Genomic DNA, 7022 nt, shown 5'->3' with positions numbered 1-7022 from the left:
TGATGAAAAGTTTTGTACGGGCAATGGATCTGAATGGGCATGGGTTTTTATACCTCAAGGAAAAGTTTGGCAACACCTTGTCGGAGGCCAAGATCAAAGCTGGTGTCTTTGTTGGACCGCAAATCCGACAGATTATGAAGGACGAAACTTTTCCGACAACTCTAAACCCCAAAGAGCTGGCAGCGTGGAGGAGCTTCAAAGCTGTGACGGACAACTTCTTGGGGAACAAGCGCGCGGACAACTATGAAGAAATAGTGCAGCAGCTGCTGGAGTCCTTCAGGAAACTTGGCTCCAGGATGTCCCTGAAAATCTATTTCCTACACCAGCACCTGAACTTCTTCCCTGACAACTTGGGAGCAGTCTCGGACGAGCACGGCGAGCGATTCCACCAAGAGATTTCACTCATGGAGACGTGTTACCAAGGGCGGCACAACCCGAACATGATGGGCGATTTCTGCTGGTTCCTGCATCGTGAAACTGACACAGAGCAGCACAAACGCAAAGCCAAATGCCTAAAGCATTTTTAATTACATTCTAGTGGAGTTTTTCTGTAATTTCTATAATTTTGAAGCATTCATGAATGAAATAAATGAATAAATGAATTTTTGTAAATTTCATTGAAATCCTGACTTCTAGGAAATGGGAATATTTCTGTTACTGAAAATCCTGACGTGATACAGCAAAACGGTTATGATTTTTGAAATCAGCGTACCCAAATTAGTCTAAATCACTTTACACATCTCCAGTAAAAAAATTTTGTTGTTCAGTGTTATCTGTGCTAATGCCCGGCTTGATTCCCGCAAACAAAATTCAAAAAGCTTGCCTCGTTTCGGAGATAATGGCATAGGCGATTTCCATTAGCGGCTATATTATGACGTCAACTTTTTTCTCGGAAGAATTTCCAAAATCAGAGATGGTCACTGCCTGCGAGTGGGCTTTCTGCATATACGTGGCAAGTTTCACAAAGATCCGATGAAAACTCTGGGTTGTGAAACAAAAAATGTCAAAAAATAGGAATGACGTCATAAAAATTGATAGACGTCATAGTGATGTATCATATTGTGGTAATTCATCTCTGCTAATGCCCTGTTCGATTCCCGCAAACAGAATTCAAAAAGCTTGCCTAGTTTCGGAGATAATTTTTTAGGTGATTTGCATCAGTGGAGATATTTTGACGTCATAACTTTTTTTCTAGGAGGAATTTTCAAAATCGGAGATCGTTACTGTCTCCGCAGGGTATTTTTACATGTATATGCCAAGTTTCAGGAAGTTTCGATGAAAACTGTAGGCTGTGAAAAAAAACTAGTTTCGGAGATAATGGTATAGGTGATTTCCATTAGCGGAGATATTTTGACGTCATAACTTTTTTTCTAGGAGGAATTTTCAAAATCGGAGATGGTTACTGTCTGCGCAGGGTATTTTTACATATAGATGCCAAGTTTCAGGAAGTTTCGATGAAAACTGTAGGCTGTGAAACAAAAAAGTCGACAAGAACAACAACGTGAGTAAGACTTAGAGATCCTCAACGAGGATCTAAAAATAGGTTCTGTTTTTACATATGGCAGCTTGACTGCAAAGGAGCCATCATTTATTGGAAGCATGGCCATGCCAATGATGCTGTGCCCCTCTACGAGTACACTGGTCCTCATTTAACTTACCTCAGAATGATGACAGGCTGAGTCAACCCCATCTGGTGCTGGTGTTAACCCTCTATAGCCCCAGGGGTCATCGGTTTTTGTTCACCCAGAACATTTCGTGGGCTCGAGGGTTAATTCAGCAGCCAATGGGACTTGAACTCAGGACCCAAGGATCCTAAGCCAGCCACACTAACCACAAAGTCAACACCAGGCTATATAAAAGGTGAAAAATAGATTTTAAATAGCCAGTTTTGATCAAAATATAAAGGAAACAAGTAGAAACATTCAAAGTACACCGCCCCATGCCAAATAAATAAATCAATAACAATCCTCAAGCACGCGACATCGCTGGGGCACCTTTGGTGCCCGGCGATGCCGCGCACCAAAGCACATGGAGTCAGAAATGGGAGGGAGCAGTGCACAATAATTTATTGACTGATGAACTACAGAATTAAAATAAATAAATAATAATCGTAAAATAATGATTTTCTTAATTGCCGAATAGCATACATAAACCACCACTGTTTCATCCGAATCTGTAACATTGTGAAAATTAATTAACCAAAAAATGAATCATGAATCGATTAATTGATTAATCAAAAATCAAGAATACTCTTTGTAGCCAAATCACTTGGTCACTGTCATATCCAAATATCAACTTCCGAGCTCAAACATTGAGATATTGCCAGGATAAGAAATAAAATTAGTAATTAATAAATCGACAATAATTAAGTAATTCATCAATTAGTTGATTTATCAAAAAAATTAAAATAAAGTTTTTGCCAAAGCATATCTTCACTTTTGTCCCCAAATTTCAGATTCCAAGCTGAAATGATCGCTGAGATATCGCCCAGACAAACAAATGAAAAATCACTCATAGTGACAACTTGGCAACACAGCAAAAAGTAGAATGACACTCGGTAGAGCGCGTACCTCTGCCAGGTGGAACAGTTTACGTTTTGTGTCTCACTGATGTGCTGGATCCAAACCAAAATCTAATCCGCCTGTTCTTGATGCCTAATCAAATCATCCACCTTGTTTTGTCATAACTGTCCACAACTTTTTGAGATATAGTGGTGTATTTAGATTTTGGCACTATCTATCAAACAAATCTATCTGGTGGTGTCATCCACCAGACGGTGGTTCATTTAAATCCACTTCAAATTTCAAGTCAAATGGATTAAAATTGATGATATTAGAAATTTCACCTCAGTTGTTGACCTTTGACCTATAATATTGACCTTTTGCCAGAGATTGACCTCAGAGGGCTGACATGAAAATCTTTTTCAAATTCATAGTGAATCTGATGAAAATTGAGGATTTTAGAAAGTTGACAAATTTGTTGACCTTTGGCCTATGTTGACCTTTTGACCTTGAAAACAATAGGCTTCTTGCTGATGACAAACTCTACCATGTGGTGAAGTTTCCTGAAGATCGGTTTAAAATTGTGACCTTCAGTGATTGACAGACAAACAGACAGACAAAATAAGAAAATCGACTAACCAATATACTTGAAAAATCTTTGATTTTGCAAGTAACAAACAAACAAACAAACAAGCAGTCATAGACTGATACTTACGAAATCGTCAACTTGACCTCTGACCTTGTCTAATAAAAGCTGTCTCTAGATAAGGTAGCGACGCAAACCAGAAGTTTCTACGATGATTCTGTACCAAACCATCAAAAATCGAATGTTTTGGATGTTTGACCTCACTGTGAACTTGACCTTTGACCGATTTTGACCAAAATCTAATCAGCACGAGCCATCACCCTCCTGAATCACGTGGTGTAATTTGACATTGGTAGCTTCTTCCGTTCTCGAGTTATCGTGCCTACAAACAAACAAACAAACAAGCAGTCATAGACTGGTACTTACGAAATCGTCAACTTGACCTCTGACCTTGTCTAATAAAAGCTGTCTCTCGAGAAGGTAGCGACGCAAACCAGAAGTTTCTACGATGATTCTGTATCAAACCATCAAAAATCGTAACGTCGACCGAAGCAAAAATCTCCATTTCTCCACGCAATTATACCTTAACGTAACTCAACGACGCGTCTGCTCGAGCGCACTGCATCACGTGACGACCCGTGACGCGGCGAGTGAAATATTATTTATACAATCTTAAAACGTCTCCAAAACATCCGATTTTTACCAGAATTTCGACAACCGGGTTTTAGGCATCCGAAGCGATCGCAAAAACCGAAGATAAAATTAAAATCGAAGTTAAAACGAACTCGTAACGTCGAGCGAAGCAAAAATACTCCATTTCTCCACATGAATTTACGGAATTATGTTTGACCTCGCTGTGACCTTGACCTTTGACCGATTGTGACCAAAATCTAATCAGCGCTAGCCATCACCCTCCTGAATCACGTGGGGTAATTCGACATTGGTAGCTTCTTCCGTTCTCGAGTTATCGTGCCTACAAACAAACAAACAAACAAGCAGTCATAGACTGGTACTTACGAAATCGTCAACTTGACCTCTGACCTTGTCTAATAAAAACTGTCTCTCGAGAAGGTAGCGATGCAAACCAGAAGTTTCTACGATGATTCTGTATCAAACCATCAAAAATCGTAACGTCGACCGAAGCAAAAATCTCCATTTCTCCACGCAATTATACCTTAACGTAACTCAACGACGCGTCTGCTCGAGCGCACTGCATCACGTGACGACCCATGACGCGGCGAGTGAAATATTTTTTATACAATCTTAAAACGTCTCCAAAACATCCGATTTTTACCAGAATTTCGACAACCGGGTTTTAGGCATCCGAAGCGATCGCAAAAACCGAAGATAAAATTAAAATCGAAGTTAAAACGAACTCGTAACGTCGAGCAAAGCAAAAATACTCCATTTATCCACATGAATTTACGGAATTATGTTTGACCTCGCTGTGACCTTGACCTTTGACCGATTGTGACCAAAATCTAATCAGCGCTAGCCATCACCCTCCTGAATCACGTGGGGTAATTTGACATTGGTAGCTTCTTACATTCTCGAGTTATCGTGCCTACAAACAAATACACACACAAACAAACACACAAACAAACAAGCAGTCATAGATTGGTACTTACGAAATCGTCAACTTGACCTCTGACCTTGTATAATAAAAGCTGTCTCGAGAGAAGGTAGCGACGCAAACCAGAAGTTTCTACGATGATTCTGTACCAAACCATCAAAAATCGAATGTTTTGGATATTTGACCTCACTGTTACCTTGACTTTTGACCGATTTTGACCAAAATATAATCAGCGCTAGCCACCACCCTCCTGAATCACGTGGTGTAATTTGACATTGGTAGCTTCTTCCGTTCTCGAGTTATCATTTTTGGATGTTTGACCTCACTGTGACCTTGACCTTTGACCGATTTTGACCAAAATTTAATCAGCACTAGCCATCACCCTCGTAAATCACGTGGTGTAATTTGACATTGGTAGCTTCTTCCGTTCTCGAGTTATCTGTACCAAACCATCAAAAATCGAATATTTGACCTCACTGTGACCTTGACCTTTGACCGATTTTGACCAAAATCTAATCAGCACTCATCTAATCAAATTACGTGGTGTAATTTGACATTGGTAGCTTCTTCTGTTCTCGAGTTATCGTGCCTACAAACAAACAAACAAACATACAAACAAGCAGTCATAGACTGGTACTTACGAAATCATAAACTTGACCTCTGACCTTGTCTAATAAAAGCTGTCTCTAGAGAAGGTAGCGACACAAACCAGAAGCTTCTACGATGATTCTGTACCAAACCATCAAAAATCGAATGTTTTGGATGTTTGACCTCACTGTGACCTTGACCTTTGACCGATTTTGACCAAAATCTAATCAGCGCTAGCCACCACCCTCCTGAATCACGTGGTGTAATTTGACATTGGTAGCTTCTACAGTTCTCGAGTTATCTGTACCAAACCATCAAAAATCGAATATTTGACCTCACTGTGACCTTGACCTTTGACCAATTTTGACCAAAATCTAATCAGCACTAGCCACCACCCTTCTGAATCACGTGGTGTAATTTTACATTGGTAGCTTCTACAGTTCTTGAGTTATCTGTACCAAACCATCAAAAATCGAATATTTGACCTCACTGTGACCTTGACCTTTGACCAATTTTGACCAAAATCTAATCAGCGTGAGCCACCACCCACCTGAATCACGTGGTGTAATTTGACATTGGTTGCTTCTTCCGTTCTCGAGTTATCGTGCCCACAAACAAACAAACAAACAGAAACGGAAGTCATCAATATACTTACGAAATCTTTAGATTTCGTAAGTAACAAACAGACAAACAAACCGGACGATTACAATATCCCGCTCCCTCCCTCCGGGGGGCGGGATCAACAATAGCAGCAAATCTGGTGCAAAACAACAAAATATGGAAAAAAAATCGTGAAAAAATAACAATAAAATTTTGGAAAAAAAAGTCTGGAAAAACAGTGAAAAAATAGCACTGCAACCACCGAAATCTCCAAAATAGTGAAAAAATAGGAACTGGAAAAGAAACCTGTCATTTTGTTATTTTTGGGAAAAATAAGTTTTTAAATAGCACTGAAATACCAAAATAGACTAAACATAGCCCCAAAAAAGAGGGGAAAAAATGTTTTTGCTTGCTGCAAATTGACGAGGGCTAGCGACCATTGAAATGGGTTTAAATGGTTTCCATATTTTCTTCAATAATGTATTTATATAAATATCTCGTTAATATTTTTTTACCATTTGTAATGTATTTTAATAATTATATTTGGTGTTATTTTATGATCTCAAAGAAAACTTGTTTTAATCTGATAACTGTAGCTCCCTGGTGTTAGAATATGTCAGACGAGTTGTATTAAAATATTGACAAGTTCAGTGCTGGGTGTGGTTGCTCTCGCAGTCCCAATTATTTCACCTACAACTGCACCATAGATGTGCATGATTCTAATCTACACGAAAAAAAATGCTGTGTGTGTGTGTTTTTCATAAAGCATAACATATTGTTGCGGTTCTTTGAACCGCATGCATACAACGGATAGGTGTCCCAAGACAGTTATTCCATTATTATACGTGTAGATAGTCCCTTTCCTTTTGTTTAGCGGGACAACAAGGGAGTGCTTTGCAATGATCCAATAGCAAGGTCTGCTTAAATAATTTTCTTCTTTATTTCGTCCCCACTCTTCTTTTCGTCTGATTATTCCTGAGGTAAATCAGTGCGTGCGGCGCCGCGGTGAGGAAACTGCTGCACAGGTCCTTGTTCCCGGGCGAGCCCGAAACCCGGCGTGTGCGGCGAGTGATGTGCGCTTGGCAGTGCGGGGTTGGCAACTCGGGCTTCCGATGGTCTGGGGAGGATTGCCAGTTACATTGAAAAGGCATGCGAATGAATGTCTCTTAAGAGG

Source organism: Eptatretus burgeri, chromosome 7, assembly GCF_056783735.1.
Source record: "Eptatretus burgeri isolate ZD-2024b chromosome 7, Ebu_testis_v1, whole genome shotgun sequence".
NCBI classification, from domain to species: Eukaryota; Metazoa; Chordata; class Myxini; order Myxiniformes; family Myxinidae; genus Eptatretus; species Eptatretus burgeri.
Note: the sequence above shows the minus strand (reverse complement) of the source record.